Source organism: Sus scrofa, chromosome X (assembly GCF_054392235.1).
Source record: "Sus scrofa isolate SSC_HxYL_T2T_F1_AM1 chromosome X, Sscrofa_HxYL_maternal_Yorkshire_Landrace_v2.0, whole genome shotgun sequence".
NCBI lineage: Eukaryota > Metazoa > Chordata > Mammalia > Artiodactyla > Suidae > Sus > Sus scrofa.
In genome coordinates, this window is record NC_139401.1 from 120795498 (window position 1) to 120812805 (window position 17308).

The following is a 17308-nucleotide window of genomic DNA, read 5'->3' on the forward strand; positions in this document are numbered from 1 at the left end:
CTAAATTGGGAAGAAGAAGAATAATACCTACCCTCACACTGGGGTTTGATGAGGATTGGATTAGCTAATCCACTGGAGTGCTTGGCCCAGGGCCTGCCATTAGGCAGGAGCTCGGTAAAAGTGTGCTATTGTTTTTGTTCCTCCTAATAGCCTCTTGATTGCCACTAAGGCCTACATAAATTGCTCAAAGTTTGGGCTTTGGACTCAGAGAGATTAGAGTCTAAATCCTGTGCTCTATTTACTAGCTATGTAACTTCAGGCAAATCAGGCTATTATTATTTACTGTTGTGGCTACAGGCCGCCAACTCGACACCTTGATACTGGGAAAGGAAGCTAGAGGACATAAGTCTTCCAGGCACTGGAAAGGCTTTCCTTCCTTGTTAAGGGATAACCAGGTCTTCTGAATGATAACATCCTCTGGGTCTAGTTAGTGGGTATCCATCCCCCTGGATGATCTGCAAGTTCCTGCCTCAGTGACCAGCCACCCTCTCTCGTCACCATCTACCTGCTTCCTAAAAAGAAAGTTTTAGGCTCACAAAACTAGACGTCCAGAGGCAAGTGGCTTCGGGGCTGACGTAATACCATAATCCCAGTTTCTTTTCCCTGCTCTTCTCTTTGTCCTGATCTCCTCCCTGAGTTGACTTTATCCTCCAGGGAGATGTCTGCAGCACTTTCAGACCACAGGTCCACATGTGACAGCATCTTTGTGGGAAAGTCACCTCTTTCTTTCTTTCTTTTTTTAAGGGCCACGGGTGTGGCATATGGAGGTTCCCAGGCTAGGGGTCAAATCGGAGCTGCAGCTGCCGGCCTCCACCACAGCCACCGCCACGCCAGATCTGAACCGCGTCTGCAACCTACACCACAGCTCCCGGCAACGCCAGATCCTTAACCCACTGAGCGAAGCCAGGGGTCGAACCCACATCCTCATGGATCCTAGTCGGGTTTGTTTCCACTGAGCCATTCTTTCTTAACAATGAGGAAACTTTCCTTCCTCTCTAATTAATGTGCACTGAGTCAAGTGCCCATTTCCAAAGGCATCCTGGTAGGCAGGTATATCAGAACGCTGCAGGGCTGCAGCATCACCAAGGTTAGCTTAGACGAGTTAGGCTCCACCCACTGAGGCTGGAAGGTCTCCGCAAAACTCTACTCGTGCTGAACAATGCGAAAGAGGTAAAATCAATAGGATAGAAGGACATTATCTCAAGCGTCGGATATGCACACTCCTTAATGCTAGAGATGGGGAAAACTAACCCTGCCACGAGTCACTGGCCACTCCCTAAAAGCCAGATGAAGTCAAGGTCTACCCCAGTGACCTCTTTGGAACTATAGTCATATCCGGAGTAACAGGAATGTCACTGCCTGGAAAAACAGGGTCCTTTTCTAAAATGGGCTTTCCCTTCTGGCCAGACTCCTTGGTCCATAACTGCAGTTGATAGGATCTTTGGGAGAGGTTTCCTTGGCCTTTTGTTTGAATGTTATGCCCCCTTTATGATTCTATACGTGAAGAGGAAACCAGCCCTTTCCAGCTATGTCAGAACCCTGATTAATGCCTCGGTAGCAAGCACGACCCAAACCCCAGCAGGAAGCTACCATGGCTCTCCCTTTGTTTGAAGGTGCTGGGTTAAAAAACACCAGCTGCAGTTTCAGAGGGCAGTAAGGAGGTCCCAGAATTGGTTCCCCTCCTCACCCCTCGGGTTGAAGCGAAGCCGAATCACCCTGAGAAAAATTAAGATTCCTCCAAGCCGAGGGGAGGACTCCATGCATTGGCACGGGCGAGGCTGAACTCGCAGAGTTCGGGGTGACACCCTGTTCTGGATGGTGTGCGACCACAGGTCCGGCCTCAGGGTTTGGTTTCCACCCCTGGCTTCCTCGTTGACCTGTTTTTAATTTTTTAAAACTCCCACCCCCCTTGCAGAACGCTTTCGGTTCTTTGCCTGACCTCTGCCTGGTCTCCCTGGGCAGGTTGCCTGGGTCTCCCTCGGTGGCCAGGCTGCCTGATGCCTAATTGTTCCAAGAGACGGGAAGGCACCCTTTCCATCTCTCCGGTTTGGGTCCGTTTTTACTGCCTCTCTCGAGTTAACCTCGAGGACTTTAAAAACATCTTGGTAAATGCAGATGTGGAGGCTAGATAGGATTGTGGTCACCTTGGCCCTCATTTTTCTTGCTGCTCACAGAGTAGGAAAATTCAGTGCTGTTTTTGGACTTGACCCAACACCTTTTCTGTCCAGAAAGCCAATAACTCACTCTCGGAGTGACTTGTTTGGCTCTGCCGGCTATATCACGTATCATATATTATAGATGATATATCACTGTCATTGGCAAAGTTAACGAATGCCCAAACTCCTCTCCCAGATCCGAGCACCGACGGCCAGAGGGAACCAGACAACATCCGTGAGACATGGTGGGCTGTGAAACCAATCTGCATTATTTGAGGTGAAAGGGTGGACGCAAACAGACTTCCAAGTTTCTTGGCTTAGTATCAGCATCATTGCTTTTGGACGGTAAATACTTTGAAAGATCGTATTTTCTATTACTTGGAATTTGTTTTTCAAATCAAGTGACTATTGTGGACAGAACCTTATGCTCGATGTGGAAGGGACTACAAGGGTTTTAGCAAGGGACACACGCCATATACTTTGGAAGCCGTGAGCCCCAACCCCAGGGAGTCCATGCTCGGTCAAAAGTAATGGTATAGAGCAGTCTGGAAGGACAGAAGCACAGAGGACTTTGCCCTTAGTTGATGTGTAACAGCTTAAACTCATTTCTAAGCATTGCCCTGGGGCCCTTTCATTCGGGACAATGACATACTCTGGGAGAGGTGAGGTGGAACACCAGGGACCATCTAGAGTTAAATGAAACCTTCTCATTAACCCACTGCCAACCTGCGCCAAGGGCGCCCTGCTCAGTTGCTTGCTTCCTGTGGCTAAATGTGCCCAAGCCGGGAGGCCCAAAGAGCCACTGCCCGGGGGTTTATACGGCAGCTTGCGTTCTGATGCAGAAGGCAAGAGAGGTGCGGAACGACGCGGGGACACTGGCGACCTGACCTCCCTGGGAAAGACCCTGCTACATTTCCAGTTGCCCCGTCACTCAGCTTCATGATTTGAAAAGAAGACATTATTTTGCTCCGTGGCCTGTAGCGAAGTTTGCCCTCTGCCAGGGGAGAGAACATCAATGTCTGTGGGAGTGGGCAAAGAGGGGGGACCCCCTTGGGAAGCTCTCGGCTGGTCAGTCAGCTTATTCATGTTTAAGAGACCTGAAGGGATCAGAACGAGAACCCCGGCCTGGAAGTCAGGAAGTCGGGGGTGGGGTGGGGTGGGGGGCTCATTAGGAGACGGAGCAAGAACATCAGCCACAGGGAGCCCCAAGGAGCATTTATAATGATGGTGACATAAATGTCACATTTTATACCTCGTTACTATTTTTAAAGCTCTTTCACATTTACAACCGTGAAATCATGGACTCGTAAGAGTGGGGAAGGGCTTTAGGAATTACCCAGCACGGCCTCCCACGCAGGTCAGAGTCTCACCTACAAGACCCCTCTCATCTGATGTGGCAAGAAGCCCTCTGCAGGAGCCAGCTTAGCAAGTAGCACCGTCTTCATTTTCCAGGAAAACCAGCTAAGGACTTAGAGTTTCCGCCCAAGATGGTGCAGTCTTGCGACAAAACTGGCCGTAGGCACGCTAGTCCGGGGTTCTTTCCATGCGATCGCATATCTCTTTTATATTTAAGAGGATGGATTCTAGTCACCCTACTGGTCCTTACTATTGAGAATTTATTGTCTTCGATTTGCTTTTTTTTTTTGAGATTTTTTTCTGTCATATGCTAATTTTTTAGTTTTAATTTTTATGTGTATGACTATGACCCATTTCTCTTTTTTAAATGATTTTTATTTTTTCCATTATAGCTGGTTTACAGTGTTCCATCAATTTTCTACTGTACAGCAATCAATTTGCTTTAGAAACTTCAGCTCTGTTACCTCAACTAGACTATAAGATCTTTGAGGGTCAGCTTCATATCTCATACTGCCTTTGGTTGCAATTTTTTTTTGTCTTTTTTTTTGTTGTTGTTGTTGTTGCTATTTCTTGGGCCGCTCCCGCGGCATATGGAGGTTCCCAGGCTAGGGGTCGAATTGGAGCTGTAGCCACCAGCCTACGCCAGAGCCACAGCAACTCAGGATCCGAGCCGCGTCTGCAACCTACACCACAGCTCACGGCAACACCGGATCGTTAACCCACTGAGCAAGGGCAGGGACCGAACCCGAAACCTCATGGTTCCTAGTCGGATTCGTTAACCACTGCGGCACGACGGGAACTCCGCAATTTTTTTTTTTTTTTTTTGGCTGCCCCAGGGTGGCGTATGGAGTTCAGGGGTCTGGGATCAAATTCAAGCCACAGCCACAGCTACACAGGATCCTTTAACCCACTGTGCAGGGCCAGGGATCAAACCTGTGTCCTTGGCACTGCAAAGATATCAATCATCCTGTTGCACCACAGCAGGAACTCCTCACAGTGACTTTGAATCTCCATCTTCTCCCCACCTCGCTACCAGCGTTAGAGCTTCTTGGAAGATATTTAACAAGTGCCTGAATGAACGGATTGAAATTCTAAAATTTCTGAGTTACTCCTTATACGTTAGAGGCATGCCAGCTTCTACTTTCCATGATTTTGTCCTCATCTTTGGAAATTTCATTTGGTTGGAGCTACTGAGGTTACTTAGGCAGGTTGAAATACTCTAGTATCGGGGTTCCCGTCGTGGCGCAGTGGTTAACGAATCCGACTAGGAACCATGAGGTTGCGGGTTCGGTCCCTGCCCTTGCTCAGTGGGTTAACGATCCGGTGTTGCCGTGAGCTGTGGTGTAGGTTGCAGACACGGCTCGGATCCCGCGTTGCTGTGGCTCTGGCGTAGGCCGGTGGCTACAGCTCGGATTCGACCCCTAGCCTGGGAACCTCCATATGCCGCGGGAGCGGCCCAAAGAAATAGCAAAAAGACAAAAAAAAAAAAAAAAAAAAAAGAAATACTCTGGTATCAGGGCTTAAATGGGGGGACTGTCTTGATATCTTATAGCAAATCTCCTTTCTCAATGGATAATACAACTGGCAAGTCAATTACCTAGGTCTGATATTGGCAAGTTGTGGATCCAATATGTATTTTATTTGTCTTTAAAGCCTTGGCTGGAACTCTATAAAATGGAGAACTCGTACTGTCCCTTTCTGGCCATTGGGATGTATTAAATGAAACACATTGGGCTCATCTAAATTCTTAGCATTAGAGGAAGAGTCCTGATCCGGGTTCTTCACCATGGACTTTTGACATTAACTAGCCTCTTCCAAGAGGGTTCGGTTCAGCTGCAATGAAAAGAAGAATCAAAGACTTACGTGGAAATATCCACAGGACTGACTAGGTAGCCAAAGTGCACACTTTTTCCCGAAATTAAAATTTTACGCTTGGTGAGTTTCATCTAAAAATTAAGATTTTCAGGAGTTCCCGTCGTGGCGCAGTGGTTAACGAATCTGACTAGGAACCATGAGGTTGCGGGTTCGGTCCCTGGCCTTGCTCAGTGGGTTAATGATCCGGCGTTGCCGTGAGCTGTGGTGTAGGTTGCAGACGTGGCTCGGATCCTGCGTTGCTGTGGTTCTGGTGTAGGCCGGCGGCTACAGCTCCGATTCGACCCTAGCCTGGGAAACTCCATATGCCGAGGGAGCGGCCCAAGAAATGGCAAAAAGACCAAAAAAAAAAAAAAAAAAAAAAAAAGATTTTCAGCTGCTGTCTATACCTGGACTTTAAAAAAAAATCTTTGGTTCATAATCCCTTTGATGCTGTTGACATACAGAAAAACTCTAAATGATCAATCTCCAATCCTATCTTCTCCTTCCTTTCATTTTTATCCTTTCCCACAAATAGGATGAATACTGCAGTAAGCATCTCCTGCTATTGCCCCCCCCCCCCGCCGCCGCCACCACCACCACAGCCAAGAATGGCTGAAAAGGATGTTAGCTAAACAGCAGTGGGTTTGCACAGCGCTATAATGTTTAGAAATATAAGGAAACCTCCCGCCACCTTCGCCCCCACCCAGTGATGGGTGAGCCACCTCTAGACTCTTCCACAAGGAGAACAAGCAATGGGACCTGGCAGATCACCCTAAGCAAACACCACCCAGGCAGAGGGACCCAACCTGCCTAGCGAAATTCTCTTAAATACATTTTATACTATCAAGGCTTAAACTCACCAGAAAAAAAAAAAAATGAAATTCAGCAGGAAATGTTGGAGGTAGAGTAACAGAGCTACTGTGAGACACTTCAACATAGCTTCCCAAGCTTAAACTGTGTAATAATCTTCCCCAGATCCCTTTAGGCTGGTTTCTTATTCCAAAAAGTACGTTTTATGGAATTGCACATACTTGGCTCAGTACAAATGTGACCATATCGAGCCCCTTAGGCTCGGCCCACCACAAATTCAGACTGTCAGCTATGGCTTGGCTCCCACCACTGCCCAGTGGCTCCTTATACATCTCATACTGTCAATATTCCAGCGTTTCTCTTCAGGCCCCCGAGTCCTCTTTATCCTAATACCCCTATTCTTAACAGATGAGGTTGACAAAAGTTGCTGAAAAAATTGCAACTATGGGTGTAACTCCTTTAGCTACTGGAGATGTGAGACTATCTCTCATGTCATATGATTTTTTTTTTCTTTTCTCTCTTCTTTTTAGGGCCACACCTGTGGCATATGGAAGTTTCCAGGCTAGGGGTGGAATCAGAGCTACAGCTGCCGGCCTACACCACAGCCACAGCAACGCAGGATCTGAGCCATAGCTGCAACATACACCACAGCTCACAGAAACTCAGAATCCTTAACCCACTGAACAAGGCCAGGGATCAAACCTGCATCCTCAATGGATACTAATTGGATTTGCTTCCAGTGTGCCACAACAGGAACTCCAAAGGAACTTTGTCTAGATAATAATTCTGCTAGTCTTTTCTCACGACCAGTGTCAAAACTTCAGGATACTACCAAAGTTCTTTTTTTTTTTTTTACTACTGAGTTTTTTTTTTTAATTAGGGTATAGTTGATTCAGAGTTGAGTCAATTTATGCTGTACAGCATAGTGACCCAGTCATAGGTATTCTTTTTCTCATATTCTTTTTCCTTTTGATTCCTTCATCTTCCCCTTTTTTTTTTTCCTTTTGGAGGGAGGACTGGGTTAGTAACCTCCATATTGCCTCTCACAGCAAACTCCACAAAAGTTGTAGATCAAAATGGAAACGCAGTCACTTGCACGAAGGCACCAGCATGCAATACGTCCCCAGCAAATTATACCCTGGTGGTTTGTGAAGGAAGTTGACAGGACAACACCTCCTTCCCTTCTCAAAATGAATGCACAAAATACACTCTTAACATTTAATAGCATATAATGTCTATAAGTAGCAATGAAGAGGAGCCAGGACTTTTTTTTCTCCCTTTGGCTTTTATTTTTCCTTCAGCAGACACATTGCTCTGCTGATTAGAAAACTAAGAAAGGGAGTAGGTAGAAATAGATAGCTTATTCAGCTGAAGGAAAATTAAAGTAGACAACGCAGTGCATAGTGGCTTGATTTGATTACTCTTCATTTAAAGACCACTGGGTCCTGTCCGGTGCTCTTTCCCCCTCTGCTTTATTGAGGTATCGTTGACAAATAAAATTGTACTATATTTAAAGTGTACGACGGCATGACGATTTGATGTGTGTATAAACAGTGAAATGATGACCACAATCAAGTTAATGAACAATGGACACATCCATCACTGCACAGAATTCCCTTTTTTTTTTTTTTTTTTTTGGTGAGAATGTGTATGATCTACTCTCTTGGCCAATTTGAAGTACACAACACAGTATTATTAACGCTCGTCACCATGGTGCATGTTAGATCCTCAGAGCTTGCTCACCTTTGAACTGGAACTTTGCACCCTGTAACCACCATCTCCGCATGGTCCCCACCCCAGCCCCTCGCAAGCAGCACTGTACTCTCCGTTTCTATGAGTTCGACTTTTTTTTAGATTCTACATACAAGTGATACCATACACAGCCCTTCTCTTTCTCTGTCTCCTGACCAACGCTCTTGAAACGTAAATGCAACATCCAAAACTCACACACGAAGTTACAACACTGGGGAAGAGGAGACATTAACACGGGACAGATGTGGGCAGTCCCTAAAGGCAGAGATCTTTGACAGCGACAAGGTCAAGGCCATTTTTCAAAGGGATTTGTATACATTTTGCTTACAAAAGAAAACAACAATGTAAGAGGGTATTCAGATATATTTGAGGTAATCAAAGTAGCAAAAATAATCTCCAGAGTGGGCATTTACTAGGCAATTTAGGTTACGATGATATAAAAGGCAGATTGTTTGGGCCAGTACATCTGCCTCTCTTGCACTTGAAGAAAATTTGTAGAGGAAGAAATTGCCTTAAAAAAAAAAAAAAAAAAAAACGAAAAGAAGAAGAGCCTCCCTTCCCACAGCCTTCTGCCAAACAGATTCTGTTGCTAGGTAAACATAAGCTACCAACAATTTATGTACCAATATATATAGCAAATTAGAGCTGAGAGGAAGCTTGCTAGCTTATGAAACAGATGGCAGATTTGCTGTGGCTCGAGAAAGAACAGAGTTTTGCCATGACGAGCCCCCGCTAGTCTCTCTGACAACTTCCTAGCCTAATAAACACTCTGACTTTGTAGCTGTTAAGCTGGAGGAGAGCAGGGATCGCAGAGAAAAGAAAGGAAGAGCCACAAGGAATGGCAAAGGCGGTGCTCTTTGAGAGTAGGACTTGTGGGCTTTAAATGTTGTGCTTAAATACACAACGGCAGCTGAAAGTAAACCAGCACAGATTGTAATATCACCCCCAGACTGGCCATCTGGGTGGAAGTCAACTTTAATCAGCCCAAGACCGTCCACTCCGTTTCTCTAGCACTATTTTCCAAATTTAAGAAAGTCTGGTCAAACAATCAGGAGCTGGAACAAGAGGGTATACTCTTCTGTGAGCCTCTGTAACGAGAGGATACAGCCGTGCTTATTAAAATTGTGTCAAAAGAAATTTTGGCAAGTTAAGGCTTTGGCAGCTCATCCTTCTCATCCAAACTAAACTAGTGTTTGTTTAATAAGCAACTGGTTCACAGCTGGACTTCAACTGTCCTACCACATCCTGGAATAAACTGTTGAGCCACACTCAGATCCACACTGACATCTGCAGGTAACCACAGCAGGACTTCTAGGAGTTGATTTCTAGATGCAAATTCGCAAACCCTTCCCCACAGTAGGGTGTGAACCCACACGACCTAAATACTCCGCATGATTACTTCTTTCAAAAAATACTCTCATGGTTTAAGTGTCTTCAGACACTAAAATATTATACAGAGAGTATGAACTCAATTATCTAGAGAAAACCCACGAACGGAGCTATTTCCACCTGGTGTCATTATGGTGATTTTTATTTTCACTTTAAACTTTTTCTTCTATGTTCCATTACTTTTCCTGTATTCTCCAATGAGCATGGAGTCCTTGCACAAGAAGTTTTTTAAAGGCTGCTACCTGGATTTTAACCTCCCACCCTTGGTTCTCCCAGTTCAATTTGTATTCACATTATCAAAGACTTAAAAAAAAAAAAAACCCGCAAAATGTTGGGTTTTTTCCCCCCTGTGGTACACTGCTGCTACGCATCTTGCTTATTTACACAGGCTACAAAAACTCCTAAAGCGGCACCAAGATAAGGAACAAGCAGATTTGTAGCCAACTCAAGCTGCTCGAGTCAAACACATGTGCTTTTTCTATAGTGCCTTTCAATGGAGGGAAATTTCAAAGTGACGTTCATTGGATCAACCTAGAATTACAGTATTAGAGAAAACAGGATCTACCACCAAGGGGCTGCATTTACAATGACTGTCTGGGGGAAAGCTTGTTTGGGGGGGGGGGGCTCGTAAAATCAAGTGACTCATTAACGTTCTGCGGTTAAAAAAATCAACATGTGAAGAAAGCCGTATTCTGCATGCTGAAAATTAAGTGTAATAGAAAAATACATCCAGAGTTCCTTGTGGTAGAAAAAACAATAGGACAACTGCTTAAAGGCTTATGAATACATTCCATCAAGAGGCACTCACAAACATGCAGACCCTCAACTTCCAAGGGTGCTGCATTTCCAACATCTAGTCCTATGTTTATTTTTTGGTGCCTGGAATGCATTTTCTTGAGGAAACAAAGTGACAGTGGTTAGAGTCCCAAGTTAATTCACAAGAGTAAAGCTAAAAGATTGTAGGTTTGCAACGAAATCGTAGGAAGTAGCTTTAGTAACCTGATCAAGCAAATGTTGGAAGGATTTAAACAAATTATGTTTCAGTTTTCTTGTTTTGGTACACGAGAGAATAATTATAGAACGGTAAGAACGAGGGACCTTTTCAAGCACTTTAGATGTGAACATTTAAGTTCCCTTTAAAACTTGCAACTTTTCTTATTTTTGATTTTATGCTTATTGGCCATACTTAACGTTCTACTTTAGTCAACAAAGGGACACAAGATGGCAATTAGGGAGAAAAATTAGCAGAGAAATTCTGAGATGGAAACTGGGTAAGAGTTGAAACAGAAGTGGAGAACTAAAGAAAACATGGGGTTACCTCCACTTTATTCATTTGTTCATTCATTTAACAATTAAGTGGCAGGTCCCCTGGTAAGTATAAGGAACGGGTTCATTCATTCATTCATGCAACCATTCATTCACCCTCCTCCCCAAGTGATCCAGATAGTTGAGCGGACTGTATTTTTTTTTTTTTTTTGTCTTTTTGTCTTTTTTGTCTGTTGTTGTTGTTGTTGCTGTTGTTGCTATTTCTTGGGCCGCTCCCGCGGCATATGGAGGTTCCCAGGCTAGGGGTTGAATCGGAGCTGTAGCCACCGGCCTACGCCAGAGTCACAGCAACGCGGGATCCGAGCCGCATCTGCAACCTACACCACAGCTCACGGCAACGCCGGATCGTTAACCCACTGAGCAAGGGCAGGGACCGAACCCGAAACCTCATGGTTCCTAGTCGGATTCGTTAACCACTGCGCCACGACGGGAACTCCCCGGACTGTATATTTTTAAAAAACATATTTGTATCTTTCTTACTGTGTGTGAAGCTGAGTATCTTTTCATATACTTAATGGTCATTTGCATATTTTCTTCTGTGAACTGTGTTTTCATATTTGTGCCCATTTTTCCTCTTGGGATTTTTAGCCTTTTCCCCTCTCTGGAATTTAAGAGTTCTTTATATATATATTTGGGATATCAGCCCTTGATATAAGTATTTCTCCCAGTTTTGTTGTTTCTTTACTTTTGACTGTGCTTATGTGGTGTTTTTTTTGGGGGGGGGTGCTTTTGTTTTTTTCCTATGCAACAGGTTTCTATTTTTATGTAGTTCATATTTTTATGTAGCTGAAATGATCCTTTTCATTGTATCTAGATTTGGAGTCAGAAAGGCTTTCCCCATATCCGGGTTATAAAAGAATTAATTCATGTTTTCTTACAGTGCTTACATAGTTATATTTTTTTAACATTTAGATCCACTGGAGTTTATTCCAGTGTACAACGTGAGGTAGAAAACCAAATTATCTACTTTTACAGCTAATCCAGTCATCCCAACAGCCATTTATTTTATTTTTTTGGCCACACCCGTGGCATATGGAAGTTCCTGGGCCAGGGATTGAATCCGAGCCACAGCTGTGACCTACACCACAGCTGTGGCAACACTGGATCCTTAATCCATTGCACCAGGCCAGAGATGGAACCCATACCACCTCAGAGACAACACCAGATCCTTAACCTGCTGTGCTGCAGTGGGAACTCCGGGAATTCTATTTTTAAAATCTATCTTTGCGGAGTTCCCGTCGTGGCGCAGTGATTAACGAATCCAACTAGGAACCATGAGGTTGCGGGTTCGATCCCTGGCCTTGCTCGGTGGGTTAAGGATCCCGCGTTGCCCTGAGCTGAGGTGTAGGTCGCAGACTCGGCTCGGATCCCGCACTGCTGTGGCTCTGGTGGAGGCTGGCAGCTGTAGCTCCGATTCGACCCCTAGCCTGGGAACCCCCATATGCTGCGGGTGCAGCCCTAGAAAAGGCAAAAAGACAAAATAAAATAAAATAAAAAATAAAAATAAAAATCTATCTTTGCCCCAGTCATTTGGATATAACGCCTTTACTATATGTTAAATTTTCATATATACTTGGGTCTATTTCTAGACTCTGCTTTGTTCCATTGATCTGTCTATTCATGCACCAGTAGAATATAATAATACTAACAGGTTATAATACACTGATATGCAAAAGGGGGACAGCTTTCTTTACAGAAGAATGCTAGATAATATATGTGGAAGGAATGACAGAATTAGTAAAACATCATTTTGCAGGCACCATCTTAAAAACTGACCCAGGGAGGCATCACTCATGGATGCTAAAACTATTGGGTGAAAGTTGTTGGGAAAGAGGGCATTTACACAGCCACATCTGCTTTTTAAATGCTAATTTCATAGTAATTACGAAGGGGGAAAGGTACTTTTATAGTGGAGAAATCTGGAGAACCCTCCCTTGACTGAGTGATTGAACTTGGCATCACCAGTGGGACAAGGGACATCGTATACCTCCTGATGTGATAAACTGAGACTCACTCATGTGGTGTTCTTGCCAGAAAGGTTTGGCTCATCTAATGCTTAACCGAATCTAATCGTGAGGAAACAATCTGACAAATCCAAATTACAGGACATTATATAAGATAACTGGCCCAGACTTTTCAAAATGAATATTTCATGAAATATGGAAAAAATGTGGGGACTGTTCCATATTAAAGAAAACTAAAGAGACATGACAGCTAAACAAATTTGCATGATCTTTGATCTTAAAACTTTTTTGATTTTACATGATTTTTATTTTTTCCATTATACTGATCTTAAATTTTGAATCCTTGATTGAAAAAATTTGATAAAAATAATATTAATTCACAATCCATACTCAAATTTCCCAAATTGTCCTAATAATCTCTTTTAGATCAGCTGAGCCTGGCCCTGAACAGCAGAACCACCCGGCTTACCCATAGATTCATGAGAAAAAGTGAACTATTAGTGTTTTAAGTCACTAAGGTTTTAGGGGGAAGGAAGAGGAGATTACACAGTAATAGCTCATAAAATAAGCTATCGTTGGTGGAAAATTTTGGAAAAAAGAATATACTGATATATTTATTTGCATATACACAAATTTCCTCTGTAAGTTTACGCAAGAAAATGAAAACACAATTGCTGTGGGGAAGAAGAGCTATGGTGGCTGGGGGATGAAGACAGAAGGGAGACATTTCACTGTCTGTCCTTTTGTACCTGTAGAATTTTGAAACACATCAATGTGTTTCTAGTGAATGAACAAGTGAAATCTGTTTCTTTTACTCAAATCTTTCCAGAACCCTTGTGTCATCTCTGGTAGGTAACGGGAGCTCTCATACCCTATTGGTGAGATTATAAATTGGTACAATCTTAGTGGGGTGGAGGTGTGGCTTTAAGAAGTGCATATAAAATATGCAAATACATATGCAATAAATAGACTATCTCTAGAAGAACCAGCCAGGCTGATAACATTGGTTGCTTCTAAGGAAGGGCCTTATGGGACTGGAGGTAGAAGGAAGATTGACTTTTCCTTATCTGCCCTTTTTACTGTTTGCATTTTTTAGGCTGAACTTGGATTACCTTTGCAAAAGGAACATCATAAATAAAATGCACATACCCTTTAACTCAGCAATTTATCACTTCTAAGATTCTCTCTTGCAGAAATACTTACAGAAGCAAAGATAAATGTATGTTATTACTTATGCATACTAATAAATTACAGAGAACCTAAATGACCACCCACTAAGGATTAGTTAAACAAATTATGGAATGTTCATACAGAGGAATACTATACACTTGCTAAAAGTGAACCCATAACTTAGCACCCAGGTCAACCTAGAATACTGCAGAAATCTTAAAGCACTCCCTAATGCCTGCATCCAGCCATTCACCCCCTTTAACTTATCACAAACTGAATAAACCCATGTAACCATCACCCAGGTCACACAGAACATTCCAGAACATTCCACAGACCATCCAGTTTGTAATAATTCATCAAGCTGTATACTTTTTTGTATGTATGTTATACTTCAATAAAAAGTTCTGAAATATGCCCGTGTGTCTGTTATAAACATTTCACACATAAATTCAGAAAAAGGTAGTTAGATATACAAATCCAGCTATTCATGGATGAAAAAGCTATGCAGGGGAGGTGTTTATTTACTCTGCATACTTCTACAAGGTTTGAAATTTTTATAACAAACTTTTTCCCTTCATAATTTATAATTTTAAAACAAAAAATAAATGATGAAGAAAAACACTTTTTAAAAAAGAAAATTTTAAATACTGCTATGAGATGTTCATTTTGTCTTAGAAGAGGAAATACACAGTATCAGGATTGTACATTCTAGAATTCTTGACCCACTACCTGCAACAGCCACCATCCCCCCTCCTCCTCCTGATCCCATCCCAAAGGTCCTGGAGGGAGAGAAACGCCTGAAAACCAGATGCAAACAAAGAAACACTTTCCTAGCTCAGCCCTTCACCTCCAGCCTCAGTGTAGTGGCCCAATGGGTTAGACTAAACCTTGCTTTTGCCCAAAGCAGGCAGGCCTCAGTGACCCTGACTAGAACCTTCTTCCTTCAAGCGCTACATTCTGACCTGAGCTTTGGAGCTCTCACTACTACTTCAGTCCGAAGACATCGGTGAGGAGACAAACTGAAGGAACACCGCACCTAGGGAAGGCAAGAAACCATTTAGGGTGACCAACGGGTCCCAGTTTGCCTGGAATTTTCCTTGCGTCAGCCCCGCAAGTTCCCAGAAAACCCCTCAGTTCCAAGCAGACCAGGACCCAGAAAATCAGGCCTCAGGTGCTCTATAGGCCTGTCTTCCCTGAGCCCCAACCAAGTTCCTTTTTCACCTGCAAGGTGAGACGGGGCGGGGGGGGGGAGGGAATGGAGGTGGGGGTGGGGGGGTGGCCGGTGGGGGGGGCGGGGGCCCGGGGCCGCAGCTAAAGGAGAGATACCAAACTTCTCTTACCACACTTCGCAGGCAGAGAGCCAGCAGCATCAGCATCAAAGAAGCGCCAAAGAGGCCCCCAAAGGAGCGCTCCACAGAGATTCAACAGCTTTTAACCTCTTCAGACCAACAATTCCACGCATCACTGTGACCCAATGCATTCCTGGATCTAAATTCTGATTTATGTTTGGCTTTGAAGCTTTTGGCTGTATCTGGCTAGTTCTCACTCAGGCTACTGTTTACTGAAGATGTTTCTTTAAGTGAACTTACTTTTTCTTTGTTACATTTATCTTTAAAACACTCCTTGAAAAATATGATTTGCCAAGTTTAACAGAAAAACATCACATCGCTTCCATCAATGGAAAAGGCCCCAAGCAGAAGGTACGGACGAGGTATATAGGAATAGCTATTACCTAGAGGGAGCAGTCCTGGACGAAGATTCCTCAGGCACGTTTTCCCCAGGAATGCCTGGAAGACAGAAGCTTGATGCTCCTCCTAGAGGTCAGAGCGTGTGCTTAACACCGCCCCGGGGTTCCTTCTCCGTCTTTCTATAGGCTAACCCTCTCCCCCTGCGACTTTCTTGCAGCGCCCTCTACAGGTGGCAGTGATTTTCTTGCAGCTCCCTCTGTGGGTTAGTGTGGGGCTGTGGTTCGATAACATTTTATTGAGTGACTATTACATTTTAGATACAGCGCTGGGGAGACAGAGGAGAAAACAGGCACAATTCGAACGGAGCACGAGGTGGGAAAGAGGGCAAGGAGGAAGTGAGAAGATCCGGCACAGACTGTCCTATTTGCATCCATTTCCTAAACACCCCCCCCCCGTTTATTCAAGCCACTGCAGTCTGACTTTTGTCCCTTCCACCTCACCAAAAAGCACACTAACAGAAGTCTCTAGGGGACCGCCTAATGACCAGATCCAATGAGAAGTTTTCAACCTTCGCCTTACGTGACCCTGGCGACGACACCTCCTTAGCTTTGCTGATAGCTTAGCTGGTCTCTCTGCTTTGCTCCTACCCCTCTTGCCAAGCCCGCCGCGCCTTCAACCTGCCTCTTAAATGCTGAGGCTTGTCAGGATTTTGTCCTTAACTCTCTTCTCCATAAAGCTCCTTTTTTTCATCTATACCCACAGCTCCCATCTACATAAGCTAAAGGCTCCCCAGATGCTAAAAGCCCAGATGTGCCTGTTTCTCTCTGCAGCCTTATTTCTCATATGAGCAAAGTACTGGCATCACTGCGCCGGTGCCTTGGTCTCTTCCTGCCGGATCCTCTTTCCCTCTCCTACCTCCACCCCAAGTTTGTTCTGCGCTTTAGCCTCAGTGTTACCTCTTCTGGGAAACAGTCCAAAAGCACAGCCCAGGCGCTGGTGGGTCTCTCTCTTTGGGCTCCGCTCCGCACTTGATTCGGTGCCTCTAATGGTCAGCGGGCTTCTGTTTATTCCACAAGGGCTGGTGATCGTGAAGGCACTGACTTAATCTGCATTCACAGTTCCCGGCCCAGGCTCAATAAATGCTTGTTAAATTGATGACTGTAAGAAATCTCTGAGCTGTGAACAGGGAAACAGAGGGAGAGGAGCTTGGGAGGTGATGGTTGGCGTGGGTGTGAGGAAGGGATATCGAAAACCTGAGTGTTAGAATCCTCTTCCCTTTCCCCCCGCCTCCCATAGAGGCAGCCAGGGCTGGCGGGGCTGAGGGGGGCATGAGGGTGGCTGGGTCAGAAACTGGTTATGTCCGGGAGAAAGGAGCAATGTTATCAAAGAAAAGGGGAAATAGGTCTCTCGCTATCAGAGAACAGTTTCAAAGAGGCATAGGGTGGACGCTGGATTGAACACTGAACTGGAATTCTAGTTTGAACTCATGATCTTTCTTTTTTTCTTTTCTTTTTTGGCTGCCCGGGCCAGGGGTTGGATCTGAGCTGCAGTTGCAACTTATAACGCCGCAATGCCAGATCCTTTAACCCCCTGCGCCGAGTCAGAGGTGGATCTATGTCCCGGCGCTGCAGAGACACTGCCAATCCCGTTGCGCCACAGCAGGAACTCCAAAGTCATGGTCTTTACTAGATGATTAGATATACATGTGTGTATATATACAAATACACATTTACATGTACTTTCTTTGTGTTGAGAAAGCCTTTAAACCATAATGCCCACCTAGTGATGACTGCACCTAGTGTCTTTACTTTGGTAATTGTACCAAATACCATTCTTTCTTAAA

General features: G+C 44.4%; 1 protein-coding gene across 1 annotated transcript in view; it reads right to left on the reverse strand.

Moving 5' to 3' along the window:
- PLAC1 (placenta enriched 1) overlaps window positions 1-15562 on the reverse strand; it is a 186055-nt gene extending 170493 nt beyond the window's left edge. Inside the window, exon 1 of the mRNA XM_021080336.2 lies at window positions 15510-15562. The gene's annotated coding sequence lies outside the window, so the exon portion shown is untranslated. The remainder of the gene's footprint in view (window positions 1-15509) is intronic.
- Window positions 15563-17308: the final 1746 nt, after the last annotated feature.